General features: G+C 40.4%; 1 protein-coding gene across 4 annotated transcripts in view; it reads right to left on the bottom strand.

Moving 5' to 3' along the window:
• The window catches only part of lrrc3b (leucine rich repeat containing 3B), a 76229-nt gene that overhangs the window by 47290 nt on the left and 11171 nt on the right, over positions 1-17768 (bottom strand). For 2 of the 4 annotated variants that reach the window (XM_030412195.1, XM_030412197.1), the window contains exon 2: positions 10677-10855. The exons of the other annotated variants lie outside the window; for them this stretch is intronic. The gene's annotated coding sequence lies outside the window, so the exon portion shown is untranslated. The remainder of the gene's footprint in view (positions 1-10676; positions 10856-17768) is intronic. 4 annotated transcript variants of the gene reach the window in all.

Below are 17768 nucleotides of genomic sequence, written 5' to 3'. Positions count from 1 at the left end.
CCGCTAGCCCCCTACACGGCCCACCTCCCGAGTCGATGGACCGGACCCACCGGCACGTCCAAAACCGGACTTAGGGTAAATAATGTCCACCACGCTTTTTCGCGAACATTGCCGTCACGTTTGCTTTGTGTCTGGTGCAGGAAGAAATGGTAAAAATGGGCTTTTGTCACGAAAGTGTCCAAGCAGCAAGTTTGGTTGTTGAGGAACAGGAAGATGTGGGACGGAGGCGGATGAATGACAGGCAACGGCGGTCGGTGTAGAGACAGCGATAATGAGAGTTGAGAGATTTGTGACATTTAGCGTGTTTGGAGTGTATAGTTAGTGTGTTATGTGGTGTTGGTGTAGTGTGTTTAGTGTGTAGGGAAGTCGGTTTTTTGTTTAATGAGTCAAAACTATGAGGAGACTGCTGAATGAGCATTGCCTGCATTTAAATGTAAATAGTTACATATAACTTCATACATTTTTAAAATGTATGCACATATTTAGCAAACAACAATTTATATTTGCATTATAAGTAATAAAAAATGGTTTGTTAAACATATTTGTGGTTTTCACAGTAAAATAATTTAACTTTTTCTTCTCAGATTTTATGTTTTTTTTGTGATTTTAGGTCCATTGGGTTAATACAGTATGTCAAAATAAAAAAATAACTGTACAGTCACACATGTGAGGTTGTGCTGAAAATAATGACACCAAGTAAATAGTTTTTAAGGTGAAATATAATGGCAAAATCAAAAATAGTCAAAAACGGCCAATTATACCCTGGAATAACGGCTTTCACAACAAACCTAAATATCCCTGACGTCCCACCTTCAAACACAGCCTCATTTGGCCATCCATGAAAAAGCTACTTAACCTCCCACTTTTCTATAGGAATACATTTTTCTTACGGGCACTGCATTAGTATTACTAGTACTGATTGACTTAAAAAAGATAATTAACTGGTGTTGTTGATCAGCATACTTGTGAACACCAGCGCATGTTATGGTAAAGTTCATGTTACCAGTGTGAACGTTGCGTTTGCATACAGAGATGTGTGGAACCACATCAGACTGTTAAACAGTTAGCTTTACCCCTGATTGCCTCGTGCAACTCTGATGGTGAAAAAAGTTCTCATGTCACAACAAAAACCTCGCTTGATTTACATCTGGGGGATATTTAATGTTATCTATCGCTAACCTGTAGCTCTTTGAACTCTTTGAACAAGTCTGCATGTCTGTCAGCTGAAAGTAGCATGAGTGCTCCTGCCGACTGTCCTAGGCTTGTTGAAAAAGCAGACGCACAGAGGGAAATATGGAAATATTTTGCTTACGTTGCCGACAGTAAGGGCAAGCCCACGGACACCACAAAGCTTGTCTGTAAAACGATGCTGTAAATCCGTAATGACCAAGGGAGCCAACACGTCTGTCTTGCTCTGCTCTGTGATTGTCTGTCACTGTGAAACCACGCCCACTCTATGGAAGCGAATCTGTTCCATAATTCAAATTAAAATGCATTAACAGAAATGCTTTTTCATTTTCAGAATGTAGCTGCATTTTTTGACTCATAAATAAAATTAGTAATAAATCATCCAAATTGCATTTTCATTTTCTTCTTCAAGACTGCTCATTATGTAACTTAATTTAAAGGATAAAGAAAAGGACATTTAAGATTTAATTTTCAAAAGATGGCCCAGCAAATAGGTACCAAAATTCAATTTGAAATGTCAAATTTGAAAATTAAAATGCATTAGCAGAAATGCTTTTTCATTTCAAAGTCAGAGCTGCATTTTTTGACTCATAAATAAAATTAGTAATAAATCATTCAGATTGCATTTTCATGTTCTTCTTCAAGACTGCTTATTTTGTTACACAAAGAAAAAGAAAACTGCTTTTTCGTTTTGAAGCCCGCCCCCCGCAAAAAAGGTCCAAAATTCAATTTGAATTCGCAAACCCAAGCAGCGCATGAGAGTGACGTCAGCGGCCTCTCTTCTTAAGTGTTGCCAATTTGGCGACTTTCTCGCTAGACTTAGCGACTTTTCAGACCCTCTTAGCGACATTATTTCTAAAAAGCGACTAGCAACAAATTTAGCGACTTATTCAGATCATCAGGGGAAAGGCGAGAAATAGATTATATTGTAATTGTGGACAGGAGGCTGTAGCTGGATGCAAGGAGTGTTTATTGTTTTTTTTTTTGTTTTTTTTAAAATTTTGTTTATTTAACAAGGACAATGCACGGCTCACAGACAAAGTCAGAGTAGGAGGGGGTGTGCACGGGGAAGCCATGCTCGGGGGCAACTATGACTTAGCCAAATACCGCGTGTAGTACACGAAATCATCTGGCAACAGGGCGGCGCGAGGCTCCAGGCTATAAAAAGGCCGGTGATTTTGTGACCCGCTGCAGGTGCGTGGGTGTGGGAGAGAGAGAGACATTAGCTTATAGTACTTTGTAGAAGGAGCTTTATAAAGTTCACTCCATTGACTTGTATTAGTTCACGGGGTTGAGCTGCCACATCCAATATGGGGGCGACGTCGACGTACGGTCCAGCGCTGATACCTTCAGTTTATTACCAGCAATACTGACTGTAAAGTACTGTGTGTGTTTCATGGGTCTGACTGTGAGACTGCAGTCTGACCCACAGTCACTGTCAGCAGCTCTTCAGAGCGGCTTCATTATGATCACTGTAAATGTTAGAGCATTTGCGCACTGGAAAAAAAATGTGCGGCTGATTTAACCAAGCAAACGCGATCCATGGCTGGCTTGACCGCAGTACAGAACTGGACATGTTGGTGATTTCCCCGCTGTTTCTGAAAACATATACCACAGTCTATGCTACCATCACAGCCTTCACACTCTCCTCTTGTCCCTTCTCTTGCTCCAGTGTCGAATAAGCACACCGCCGCCCCCTAATGTAGATGCGTAGCACGGTCGGTCAGACTGAGGGCTGAAGAAGAAGAGAGGCCGCTGACGTCACTCTCCTGCGCCGCTTGGGATTGCGAATTCAAATTAAATTTTGGACCTTTTTTTGTGGGGGGCGGGCTTCAAAACAGTTTTTCAAATCAGTTTTCTTTTTCTTTGTGTAACAAAATGAGCAGTCTTGAGGAAGAAAATGAAAATGTAATCTGGATGATTTATTACTAATTTTATTTATGAGTCAAAAAATGCAGCTACATTCTGAAAATGAAAAAGCATTTCTGTTAATGCATTTTAATTTGATTTATGGAACAGATTCGCTTCCATACCATTCTGGCTGCAGGCAGTAAGGAAGCAGAGAGAAGCTGCACACAGACACACTGCCCTGCTGTCGCACTGACAGACTCAAAGTTCATAAAGTACCGATACTAATAAAACGCGCAAAAAATGGGTACCACGGTACCTTTCTGGTATCTAGGCGCCGATTGTAAAGTTGCGCATGCTAAAATAAACTGCAGCTTTTTGCCACATTTAGCAAAAAAACATGTATAAAAAACACGTGAATTTTTTAATGTTACTTTTGACCAGATTTACAGCAATATTTGTGAACTTTATATTTATTTCTCTTGTAAAAATATCATTTCAATGTTTAATCTGAATAAAAAGCTATATCTAAATGTTAAATCTAAATATAAATGTTAAATATAAATGTCACTGGTGAAATTAAATATTTAGCTAATATGCAAATCTACACTGCCTGTCACCGGAAGTACCAAAATAAAAGCTCATTAACGCGAACGTGCGCTATCCGCGGTCTCCTTCGGGCAGTCAGACGGAGTGTTTGCAGTGAAAAGAATACCGCAGCTGTACCTGGTGAAGTGTCTTTCCTCCCGCCTGTCTCACCGACTCTTCCTCGCATTTCTGCCCGAAAAACAGCATCTGTTACTGGCAAAAAAACCCTTTAAGTCACAAGGTGTTTGTGTTGAAAAAAATCACGATGGTTAGCCTCCCGACCAAGACTTCAGACTTCGAACTTTCCCCAGAAAACAGCCTGCATCTGACAGCTTCCAGTATACTGATGGCGTTATGCAATTTAGAGCAAAAAAACTTTATAACAGCATCCATATGATTATTAACAGTCAGTGGGTACATGTTTAGATTGACAGGTAGACACCTTGAAAAAAACACACAGACATCATCTTTGTGACGTGTACCATCAGCTCCGCAGTGCCGGTTTCCGTCTTTACGCCAGCGCTGCTAGGCTCTGTGTGAACAACCAATGCCAAGACTTAGCGAACAGCTGCTGCGACGATAATGCAGGAACTCCGTGAAAAGGACTACTGTCGCTGTCATGCTGTGGCATTGCTAAAACTCTGTATTGCCGCCCTTCCAATGTTTCCAGCCAAGTCGCTGGACATGGTGGCAGGCAGCATGAGAGCAGGTGAGGAGGCAGTGCAGTACAAACACTCCGTCTGACTACCCGAAGAAGACCGTGGACAGCACTCGTTGGCGTCAATGCGCTTTTATTTTGGTACTTCCGGTGACAGGCAGTGTAGATTTGCATATTAGCTAAATATTTAGTTTCACCCATGACATTTATATTTAACATTTAACATTTATATTTATATTTAACATTTATATTTATATTTAACATTTATATTTAACATTTAACATTTATATTTATATTCATATTTAACATTTATATTTAAATTTAATATTTAAATTTAACATTTAGATTTAACATTTAGATTTAGATTTTTTATTCAGATTAAACACTGAAATTATATTTTTACAAGAGAAGTAAATATAAAGTTCACAATATTGCTGTAAATCTGGTCAAAAGCAACATTAAAAAATTCACGTGTTTTTTGCTAAATGTGGCAAAAAGTTGCTGTTTATTTTAGCATGCGCAACTTTACAATCGGCGCCCCATAGTTTTGTGCAAGAGTGACGATGTAAAAGTATATGGCTATGGTAAAATATTAGAGCCACTTTTACAAGACCTATTTACCTTACTAAAGCACGGTGTGTTCATCTCAAAGCTTGGACAGTTTTTTGAAAGGAACAGTCCATAGTGTTATAGCTGACAATTTAGGAGCCCACGGATTGGCTGGTTTTGTTGAAAGCTTCTCAGGGCATTATATTTGTCGATTTTGTACTGCTCAGAAAGTAGATATTCAGTCAAAGGATATTCAGTCAAGTGCCTTTTTGCTACGAAACAAAGAAATACATGAAGCACATTTGAAGTCTGCACTGGAAACTGAAAAAAATTGCTGTGGAGTGAAGAGGGCGTGTGTTCTGATCTCTAAAAAGTATTTCAGTCTTGAATGCCTAAACACATTAATCCTCAAATTTTCCTTTTATGTGGAGTGACAAAAAAAATAGGTCTCACATCATACCACACAGCTTTTCTTGTAAGAAGACAATAGGTGGCAACGCCCATGAAAACTGGAACTTCATACGATTGCTTCCATTCCTAGTAGGAGACTTGATACCAGAGGGTAAGCTTGCTTGGCAAGTGATATTAAACCTGAAGGAAATTGTAGAATTAGTTGTGGCACCTGTTCACACTGATGAGACAATTGCATATCTTGATGTCAAAGTGTCTGAGCACAGACAGAGACTACTTGAGCTTAACCCAGGCTGAAAAATTTTAACCGAAACACCACTATCTTGAGCATTACCCACACTTGATCAGGTGCTTTGCCTCTCGTAGATGTATGGACGATGAGATTCAAAGCTAAACACAGCTTCTTTAAACAAGAAGCTGTGAAGCACAAATAACTTCAGGAATATTGCACTCTCACTGGCAGCCAAACACCAGCAATTGATCAGTTATCAGATATATTCATCCAGTCTCAGTACATCAAATTTGGAAGTTACAAATGTCTCTACAGTCCAGGTTGATGTTCTGAATAATGAAGTTGTGTTGGCTTTTAGGCAGAAGTATCCAGATATCAGTCAAGTTCATCTTGCAAAAAATGTCACCACTAAAGGAATTAATTACAGAAATGGAATGGTAGTTGCATGTGGTTCAACTGCTGGAATGCCTGAATTTGCAGAGATTCTACAAATGTGCATAATGAGAGATGAGTTGAGTTTTATTGTTCTTCCATTTTGTGCTTGGCATAGGGATCATTTTAGAGCCTTCGAGTTGACTTTGTCACCAGGCAGAGCGGTTGCCCTGATTCAGCTTGAGGAGCTGACTGATTGCTCTCCACTTGTGGCCTACACAGTTGGATCTAAGCGTATGATAACCCTGAAGAGACACATCATCGTTCAAGGTTTGATTTAGATAAGTTATATTTACAGTGACATTAACACCAACTTGTAAAAGTATTAGTAGCTTTAACACTTATATGCCATGTGTTCATACTTTTGCAAGGCACTGTATGTTAAATACAAATCCGTTGATTTGAATTTTAAATGCGTACTATCCATAAAAGAAAAACAAAATTAAATTTGGCCAGTTGGGAAGCGGGGGCTTATATGTCACTCTGTCAGTTGCAGGCTTCATATGGGTGCTTGAGATCCTTAAAAAAGCTTGAATTTTAATGTGGTGTTTTCAAGGTTTGAAAAGTGCTTGTATTTTGAATAAAGCTCTTGAAACTACATGAAATTCTTATTGCATTAATAAAATAAATCACTATCTGAATAGTTTTTTTTTTTTTTGATACAGAAATGTTGGCTGTTTGTAGCACAATAACACCTTAGCGCGACAAGCAGACCAAATCGTCAATCAAAAAGAAATGTTTGATAAGTAACTTAAGGTAAAATTAAAGCAAAGAATCCTTCTCCATTATATAACACTTATTGGGATGAGAACCTAAATATCATGTTTACATTTATTTAATCTGACTAATGGCTGTCCTTTTGCATCTGCACTTTAGATTGAAAAAGCAGAATGGCAGGAGCAGTTAGCTTCCGAGTCCTTTTTGGAAGTGGTGATGATGCAAGAAAGCTAATCATTGAATCCGGAATGCCGACATCTGTGGATGCACTGGCTCTGGAAATTAAGACTTTCTTTGGAGTGACAGAGCAGTTCAGGCTTCAGTACCAAGATATAGACTTTGGAAATGCATTTATGAACCTCCTGTCAATTTCAGACATTCAAGATCGAAGTACTTTGAAAGAGGTATACTTAACTTGTGAGGCTACAAGCTCTGTAATCCCAGCTCCACCCACTAGAGTTACCTGCTCCACAATCCCAGTGACTCCCCCCAGTGCATTTTCCAGTTCCTCTTCACAAGAAGTAAATGATTCAGCATCATTTGACTCTTGTAGCAGCAATGATACCATTATATTGTCATCTCCTGAGTCCCGGTCCTGCTCTTGGCCTGAGGCCTTTGTTGTGCCCCGCTTTTCATTTTGTGCCGTGTTGCTGCTCCAGAAGGGAAATGATGATTTCAATGAGAATGGAACTCTCCTATCTCTTACCCCGAAAGTCAGATCTGATATTCTTGAAGGCCTTGCAGAAGAAATTATCAAGTACACAGCATATCCAAGGGATGAACAGTTTGAAGAAGTTGCTGAGGCCTTGGTACAGACCCACCCATGTTTGCGTGAGAATGGAACTCGTACTGGGTATTGTGGATGGAAGCAATACATTAAGGTCAAGATGATGAACTTCCGCACCAAGCTCGGCCGAGCTGGACACGCAAGAAGTCCTTGTCAACTCACTTAAGAACAAACGGAAAGGTCAGGGGAAACCAGCTTCAAACATAAAGAAGCCCCGGAAGGCAGAGGAGAAACTACAGACAGCCTAGAGGCAGAAAGGGTTGCCCTATTGACTGAGGTAAAAAAGAAGAATAACGAGGCAGTGATCAAGGAAAAGATGCAAGCGTACCTTCTTGTACAGACGACAAGAAGTTCTTCAGGAGCCAATGAGTACAGAGGTCCAAAACAGATGGCAAGCACTGTTTGAAGTTAGTGAAGTAAGTTTCGAACTCGTTTGTTTGAAATGTAGATGTAAAATATATTCAGTGTATAATATATATTGTTTAAAGTAAAGTATATCCTGTATTTTCTCCTCTCTTGCAGAACAACACAAAGTTCATGCATATAACCACTATTCCTCTGATTACAAAATTCATTGGACAACTCGACAGACACACTGATGATCTGATGAGGGTTTTCTGTGCCAAAGGAGGATCTGCTGGACAGAAAATCCACACTATAATGCGCAGACGGCTAAAGTAAGTGTTTTAATGTATTATTTTTTTAAGGTGTCACGCACCAAGCTGCTGGAATGCAACTGGAATTCTTAGGAATTGTCTTTCTTTCTTCTCTCCCCCTCCTGCTCATCCTCCTCATCCTCTTCTCTCTTTTCTAAACGCTTAACAGATTTGCTGGCCTACAGTGGTTTCATGTAGCAAATATGGGTTTATGAATTCCTATTACCAAAGATTCGACACCGCCTTCAGTGACCGCTGTATTAAAGCAGCTTAATACACACATACGGCAAACAATTTCTCTCTAGCAAAGTATTTTTATCAGCATGTCTATGGAGGGGGTCCAGAAGTACAGCCTTTCTACTCTAAAACTACATTTTAAACTTTAAAATGCAGCATTACTTCAACTGTAGTAACTGTAATTTTCTTTGGGAACTTGTTGTATGCTTGTTTCAGAATGACGACATAAACTTGAAGCGTGAATGTGTCCTGAAGAGCCTAAGTGTCTACCTCAATGAAGACGTGGAGACAGTTGTCAAAGAATACATGGTACGTTTACGTAAACCTACTCTCTTTTAGATTATAATTGCTTCATGGATATATTTACATGTAAGGTTTTGTTAATTGTCTTTTAGGCTGTGTGTATAATGTGCACTGAAAGATTAAACTACGCAGCGATCAGTGTTAAGCATGATTGGTCTTAAAAGACAAATGAGAAACTTGTCCGCTGTAAATTGCGTTTCAACAGGAGTGTGTTCCTCCAAAATGAATGAAGTGGATCTAGACCAGTCAAGGACATTTTTGATTTAAGCAATATTACCCGAGATGGTGTGCTTTAACGTCATTTGAGCACGACAGCGATCCGAAGCGCCGAGGTCCGCAAGCAGCACTGAAGTGCTCAAATGAAGTTAAAGCACACCCTCGAAGGTAATATTGCGATAATACAACCAATACCAACACAAATAAAATGTATTATCAAAATATAACCATGTTGATGGACATTTGCTCTCAAATTTTAAAGGTTTTTGCAAGTGTGCGTCGCGTTTCCATGGAAACACATGGGGTCTGACTAATAACTGAAAAAAAATCAGTCACGTCAGTTGACTGATATGTGTAATGGAACGTTGTTACCACTCCAGCAAATAATCCAAACCTTAGTAACGACCTAGCAACAGAAAGGATTTTCTAGTCCCAGATGATGAACTCTGAGCTGACGTTAATGTTTTATCGCGGTCTCGGAATTTCCCGAACTAAATCAATACTGCACAGATAAACAGAAAATGCTTATTTGTATCACCCACGTTATAACAAAGATGTTGATTTTTATTCTTTTATATTTTTTGTAAAACGTTTTTACCGCTGTCACAATGGTGTCTCTTACACTGAAGGGGAAATAAATAAAAGTCGGGGCATTTATTTGTTTCAATCACTTATCAGACCAAGCGTTTTTTTCAGACCAGGCTGCAATTCGGGACAGGTGTTTTATTCCTTCCTCTCAAAAATCCGGGATGAAAATGTCACAAACTTCGCCATCTTCTCGGTGAATTCTCTGGCATCCTGCTGGGCAATAGTAATCTTCTGCCAGTGAAGTTGTTGCGGCGGAGAAAACGATTCAGCCGACCAGCACTCACAGATAACTCCTCATCTCTGCTGTCACGCACGGTGGCGTACATTTGTTTCTCCATCGCCCTGATCATTTTGCGGGACACTCTCTCGTGACGTGCCCGTTTGCCGATAACTAATTCCCGCATGTTTATCTCAGGCTCCTCGCTAGCCTTCCTCCTCCCTCCAGCAGGCAGCCTGGCCCTGTTGCTGTCCTCAGACAGACGCTGAAGCTCTGTTTTATTTTATCGCCAATCTCTCACTCTCTTGGGGTCGGTAGAGAAACGTCTAGCGGCTGCTTCTCCTGACTTTTCCTCTGCATATTTTACGGCAGAAAGTTTAAATTTCAAGCCGTACTTTTAACATTTTTTTTTTTTATTTTTTTTTGCTCCAGCTATGGCAGTTAATATGTTGTCATGGATACGCTATTGCTACAGACTTGGCGGAGTAATATTTTGAGTAATGAGTCAGGCGTGCTGTCGTGCTGATTTGAGCACGGTCAAAATGTCGTGTTGACCAATCAAGATTGCTTGGTCGGAACCATTGTTGTATAATAGTGATTCAAAGCTAAAACGTTTTTTTAAGGATGCACAACATGGCGATACAGTGGCATTTCTCAGAAAGAAAGTAGTTTCTAAATGTTGGCAGCAAGGGGTCTGAAAAGAGCATCTTAAAGTTAAAGAACAACCGTATGTATTGAGCATCCCTAAAAATATTTTTACAGCTGTGCGTTGCTGCTCAAAAAAGTGTTGTGTGGGTGTTGCTTGGGCAGATCAACTTTATTCATTTTGGAGAACAGTCCCTGTGAATCGCTTGGTCTCACAACAGCTGATAGGTCAAAGTTTACAGATTTATTACTCTTAACATGGGTAAGAACCCCAACTATCACTTTAATTACATGACTGCAGCAATATGAACCATATGTTCAGTTTTCATGTCTTTCTGAATTTTTGTGTCAGGTTTTGAAAAAAATGTTTTTTTAAATATATACATTTGAATGATCCTACATACCTGAAAGTTTGCCTTTTAAAAAGCTCATTGTTCTTTTTGTTTATCCTCCAGGACAGCAAAAGTGCAGAGGCTGAATCAGGGAATGCAGAGACAACAATGGGCATCTATGTCATTCGGGTGGAGGGAGCCGGTCCTGGAGACGATCCTTCAGATGTTGGTGTTGTACTTGAAGGCATTACCTGTCAACCCCAAGTTTTACACAATTGTTAACCAGTATGTTCACAATGGAGTTTGTCAATGCTGCAAAAAGGTCTGTTTACTTTTTTTTTTTAACATGATATATTCTTTGTGTTATGTAACAAGCAGCAAAGTGTTGAGCCCAATGGGGTGCACTTGCACATCTGAGAGCGTGATAATCGTGATAATGTGGATTCTTATTTCAAAATTGGATCAAAGGAATTGTTTGACTACTTTGATCTCAAGAACAGACTTCATAGTTGTAGCATACAATTCGCTCGTTGCAAGACCCTACTTCCGCTCCCTCGAGTGTGCGCGTCTGTACTTCCGGCAAAAATGGCTATGTTTTACACTAGATGTCTCCAAGACCTGCCAAAGTTAACCATATCGGATGTCCACAGACTCGTCCGAAAGGGATGCTCTGCCCCCCGGAGTAAACGGGAAAAGGGGTACAAGATGTACCTGTCAAGTTTTATTGACAACTATGAAGGTAAGTTTGAAATTGATAGCAAAACACATTCACATTATGGTACCGCTAACTAGCTAGCAGTAGCTATGTAGCTAACATTTAGGTCAGTTGTCCTGTAGAGATTTTAGATTTGTAGAATTATCCATTGTTTTTAACGTTTAACGTGTTTTAGTTGAGGTGCGTACGACCAAAAAAATCCCAGCAGCACCCTGAAAAAGCGCTAACTTTTCAGATCCAGAAGAAACGATTCAATAGGGCGCAGAGAAAACATATCGCTATCGGACACTACATTTAGATAGCTGTCAAATTCGGATTTGTAGTTTCAGTAACGAGTAATCTAACGCGTTAATATTTATAAACCAGTAATCAGATTAAAGTTAATTATTGAAGTCACTGTGCCTTACTATTATTTTTGTAATTTTACTTAAAAATATATATTTTTACTTTCTTCTTATGTCTCGGGGGGTGATGTCACGCATGCGACAAGTCACGTTTTTCAGCATGAGAACACTCACGTGTAACACAACTCAGTGACACAAACAACAATGGAGTGAGGAGAGAGATGCGCGTTTTCTTAGCTGGAAATACAGTCATTATTTTGAGTTTGAGTCAGCTAAAGATGAGAATATTAAGGTTCGTTGTACAAGTACTGTCAAGCTTCAAAAACACGACGTCAAATTTGAAGAAACGTTTGGAGTCGCAGCACAGCACAGTTAAGTTTACAGAGCAAGTCCCACCAGGTGGTGTTAAACATTTTAAATCGAAGCCAGGGCCTCAACTTAAAATGCATTGTTTACTTGGCGTTACTATTAAAAATGCACTGTCATCATTATGTTGAGGCAGCGAGGTGTTGTCAGCAGCTGCTGAATGTAACTAATAAAGTAACTTGTAATCTAACTTAGTTACTTTCAAAAGCAGTAATCAGATTATTTTTTCAAGGTAACTGTGGCAACACTGATTGGTTCAGAAAACTACAGACAAGTCACGCAACCACTCACCAATGGCCGTGATCAAGATTATTTTCCACCCTTGTCAGTGCATTAGGTTGTTTGATCGACTAACATTACATGAATGATGTTGAATTCCCACAGTGTCAAACAAAGACCCTGCAGGGAGAGTGACCGTCAGGGCTGTTTGTTATAGGTCCATGAGGAAGCATGAGAAGCCTCACGACCTCAGAGTAGGGGAGAACATGTGTTGAACCAGTTCAAGTCAGATTCTGGGGTATTTTTGTGGCTATAGTTGGTGATGTGGATGTAGAATAACAATAATAAAACTTAAGTCTGTTTATTTGACTTAAACCTGAACTATACTCTCATGGAAATCCCAGAAACTGTTTGTTACTGCTCCCGTTCTTTGGAGCATAAGTTTAAGTAAGCCTATTCATGGTGGGAACATTAATCAGTGTGAGGTAAGAGCTGATTTTGTACCCTCAGTCTAGGCTATACTAACTTGTTCAAGGCTTTAATAACACTGTTTTTCTAACTGTATTATAATACCATTAAAATATTTTAAGAGATTAGGTAGGCAGGCTTATTTGTTCTGGTTGTTCTGGTAGCCTAATGAATCATACCGCTACAATGTGCTTGAACAGTTAGCCTGCTCTCACCTCTCTTTAGTGTTTTTTTATAGTTGTTATGTAATGACTTAATGTAATTGTAATACTAAAATCATGTTTTATTCATAGATTACTTTTGAGGACAGCTCACCAGTTGAGATTGCTGTGGCTGAGTGCTCCTGTGTGGCTGATACTGCTCTCTGCAACCACAGTGTTGCACTGCTATATCAGACCACAAAATACTCTACATTGCAACTGAAAACAGTACCACCTGTCCTCAGCTGCACAGAAACAGAGCAGCGATGGCATAAACCGCGAAGACTGGTAAGTACTTAAGAACTTAGGCTAATCACAAATTGTTGATGTTCCACTTATTTCTGAAATTGAATATAAACTCTACCCACCTTGTTTAAAAAGCACAATGAAGACAAAGCAACCGCATCATTACCAGATCTATTACAGTTAGCTATGGTAGCTTTGCCAATCGCATTAATATGGGGATTGGAGAAACTTGTCCAGCGTCTTGTGAAGGTCGTCTGGTGTATTAGTGTGGTTAGTTGCTGATGGTATGTTATGGTTGCTAACCAACTTTTGTCCTAAAGGTTTGTTTGTTTGTTTGTTTGTTTGTTTGTTTGTTTGTTTACTTGATAGGGTGTGAAACCAGGCAGGGTGGGTAACATGGTCTTCATCTCTACCAAACCCAAGTCAAGACAGTACACAGCTGCTGATGGTGTAAGGTAATATTCACTGTCAAGTAGTAATGTATTCTGCAGTTATTGTCAGATTCTTTTTCTTTTGAGAGGTATTGTTTCTTTTTTTCTCATGATGACATAACTGCTTTCAAAGGAGCAAGCGCTACAAAGCAGTGCGGGGGGACTTGCCAGACCCAGATGTCCTGAAGGTTGACGAGGCATACCAGGACTTCACGGCAGACCTTGCTCCACTTATTACCACACTCTCCATAAGCAGTGATGTCCCCCTCGTCGATTCAGCCTTTGGGTCCGTTCAAGAAGGCAGCCCGATTTCATATCAGCACCCAGTGCCAGTGAGTAGGGTCATCATCCACCACCCAGATGCACCCCCTCCACCACCCCTGCCGTTAGATGGTCACAGGCTGGACCCAACCACGTTCCTTTGTGTGCACTCACCAACAACATCTAAATCTGATGTCGCTTAACATCACTTTCGATATGGCAAGATCCATTGAGGTGGCCACAAGGGAACAGAGAGGCAGCGCAGAGTGGCACAGCCTGAGGAAGATGAGGCTCACCTCCTCCAGGTTCCGGGAGGTGTGCCATGTCCGAGGTAACAGCTCTGCAGAGAACCTTGCAGAACGCATCCGCAAAGGTGGGGTTCAGACAGCCTTGATGAAGAGGGGGGCTGGCACTGGAGCCAGTTGCTGTTCAGGAATATGCCCACATAAAAAACGTCAGCTACTGGCCATCAGGATTTGTCATCCACCCAGATGCTCCCTGGCTCGGATCCTCTCCAGATGGTGTTGTTTTTGATCCGATGGAGGCACCACCATTCGGGCTAGTGGAAGTGAAGTGCCCCAACGTGAAGAGCTATGTGGACTGCGGGTACCTGCACATGCAGAGTGGCGCCTTGCGCCTGAAGCCAGGCCACAGCTACTATTGGCAGGTGCAAGGCCAGCTGCTTATCACCGGAATGCAGTGGTGCGATTTTGTTGCTTTTGCAGAGGAGGACGTTCTTGTACAAAGAATTTATAAGGATGCGGAGGTCGCTAGGGTTATAAGAGAGAGGGGGGATTATTTCTTTTTCTATCATTACTTGATCTGATGTTTTAAAAATCAATGGTTCTTTCAATCGGTTCGGTTTCAATCAGTTGGTAAATGTTTTTGTTCTGGTTTTATGGTTCATCTTTACAAATCTATACAAAGCCTGAACTAATGAGGTTTTATGGTTCATCTTTACAAATCTATACAAAACCTGAAGCGATAATTGTTCAATCGGTGTTGAGATTTCATTATTCGGTTTAACTAATCTCTACAAAACCAGAGCTAATGTCACTAATGGGCCTACAATTGACCTGAGACCATTCCTTTTGTACTGATTGAAATGAGAGCCTGAGTGTAAAAAGCTATGTGGATTGTTGATATAGCGTCACTGAATAGGTGTTGTTCAATATTAACGTATTAAATTCTACATGTTCTAATGTCATCTCTGGAGTTTTTATTTTCCTTTCAAGTCAGCAAAAACCCAAAGCTAATGTAATGATGACAATGACAAAGAATTGTTTTTTCAGAAGCAAGATATATCTTTTTTTTTATCAAAATGTTTTTATTGAAATTTCCAACAAAATGTCATAGTTGTATCCAACAGTGTGAAAAAAGAGACATTTACAACAGTATGTCAACAAATCCCCTGAACCCAGTCCCACCTACCCACTCACACCAGGCTGGGACAAACAACACACATACAAAGAAAAAGACCGATAGAAAGCAGAGGAGGAGAGAGAGATAGGAAGACCTGAGCTTAGTCCTCCTCAGCATCCAGATAGGACAGTCAACAAACTCCAAGAAAGGGTTGCGAGTGTCATAAAATCTCTTGGTGGAGCCACTGAGTGAATTGTTTCAGGTTATAAAGAACTTCTTTAACCCAGCAATTATATGATGGAGAGCTTCCAATCAAGCAGAATCAGCCGGCGAGCCAACAAGGTTGAGAAAGTCAGGGCCCGCCTCACCTCAGCAGAGAGGTCAATGTCAAGAGGGGAGCTAAAAATAGTCAAGATATATCTTAAAGGGATATTCCGGTGTAAGTTTAATCCATGGTTTAACACACCGTGAAACTGTGTAAGAAGCCCTCTTGAGAGATCAAGTTAGCAGACCGCTAATTTACGTAGTTTTAGCAACCTCAGAAAAAGACAGCATGATAACAATACACTGCAGTCTATGCCTCCAACAAGAAACCACCATCAAAAAGCCACAAATAATGCTCAGAACAGCATAAAACTTAAGCAGCAGTACAAATAGGGTCTCAGCAAATACTTCAGGGCATTAAAACTCTGCTCGCTTAGCTGGATTTTTATTGTGAAAGGAGCTGCTCTCTAACAGCTTCCTGGGGTAGGGAAGTCCCGACGAGTCGATTACCGAGTGCAGTAGAGTTCCGCGGCTCATGGATGAAAATGTATGATTATGACTCCATGGAAATGCAATCAAAGTTCATATGTGTCTTACCTGCCAGTTTATAACAGTTATTATCGAGAGCAAACAGAGAAAAGAACGGAATTGAGCATTTATAACCGCACTCGGTAATCGTCGCATTATTTGTGGCTTTTTGATGGTAGTTTCTTGTTGGAGGCGCAGACTGCAGTGTATTGTTGTCGTGCTGTCTTTTTCTGAGGTTGCTAAAACTACGTTAATTAGTGATCTGCTAACTTGAACTCTCGAGTGGGCTTCTTACACAGTTTCACGGTGTGTTAGGCCATGGATTAAATTTACACCGGAATATTACACCTTTAAATTCATTGCTGCCTTGCCCACGTCTTCACTAATGGCCCATTCTGATAATTGACCAGGAAGCAGGCCACACTGAACAGTTCATCAATGTTCCCGCATATAGACAGTGGTATGTCCTTGTCGAACAGCTTGTTCTCTTTCACCCTCCTTATGCACCTCTCCACATGCACTCTCAGACGTGCAATTGACTGTGTCTGTCTGACATCCTCTCGACTCATTTGTTGTTTGTTGCTGAGAAAGGCAGGCCGGTACACCTTACAAGGAGCAAGGTTGTCCACAACAAACCCTTTGTCCACCATGATCGCCATACCTGGCTTCAGCAGCTTTACGATCCCGGACAGCTTGAAGATCTCGCGATCACTCATAGAGCCTGCATACAGTCCAGGCACAAAGGTGACAGCACCGTGGGGTGCCATGCCAATCATGGCCTTGAATGTAGTGTGAGATTTGTATGTGGAGAAAACCTCACTCTGAAGGAGCAGAGAGGATGGCGTCTGACAGAATATCTCTGTACAATCAAGGACCACCTGTGTGTCAGAAAAAGCTGCAAACTCAGGTGGCAGGTGAGCTCTCACTATCTCTGGAGGAATCCAAAGACGCTGGCTTCCCAGCAGGCAGTACAGGAAGTGAGTCCATGTCGAGATGATCCGACTTGCAGTAGAGCGGTGAATGCTGAACCTCTCTGCAAGGTCCCTGAGAGGGAAACCCACTGACAGGTACATCAGGAACAGCAAAAACTCGTCAATGGGTCTCAGTTTCTGTTGAGATATAAAAACAAAAGTCTCTGTTTAGTTACCTTGGCATTTACATTGTTATTACATAATATAAATCATAAAATAATATCAATATCAGCTGGTTGGCTTTTACTTTTAAATTAGATATAGCTAACTCCACAAACCAACAGTGGCAATTTACGAAATAAAAGAGTTTGTATCAAATTTCAGAGTTACACTAGGCCTACAACTCTTAAGTCTTACATATGGATGATGAATAACTCTTACAATTCAGTGTAATGTGGATTTATGTTGAAAAGACTTTCATCTTTTATCACAGCATCTTGCAGAATGTCCATCACGAAGCTCAAAATTATTATATACTTTTGAATAAGTTTGACAGAACGTGACAAAAGAATGAATCAAATGTTTATTTTCATTAAGATGGTTAAAAAGTAATTTGACGTTAACCTTGCCAATTAATGAATTAAGCACATTAAGGGTATATATTATGGAAACATCTAGTTTATCTATTTAAAAAGAATACTGATATTTTGACTTTTTGTTTGAAATGAAATGTACCCCTAATTATAGAATGACTCTAATATGCACTTCATGTTACCACATTTGTTACCTACCGTTGTTGGGTGATGGGCTGTGCTGATGCTGGCAGAGGCTGTCTTGGCGCTGGTTATG

The sequence above is a fragment of the Sparus aurata genome, chromosome 3, assembly GCF_900880675.1.
Source record: "Sparus aurata chromosome 3, fSpaAur1.1, whole genome shotgun sequence".
NCBI classification, from domain to species: Eukaryota; Metazoa; Chordata; class Actinopteri; order Spariformes; family Sparidae; genus Sparus; species Sparus aurata.
The sequence above is the reverse complement of the archived record's forward strand: the minus strand, read 5'-3'. Positions and strand labels throughout refer to the sequence as shown.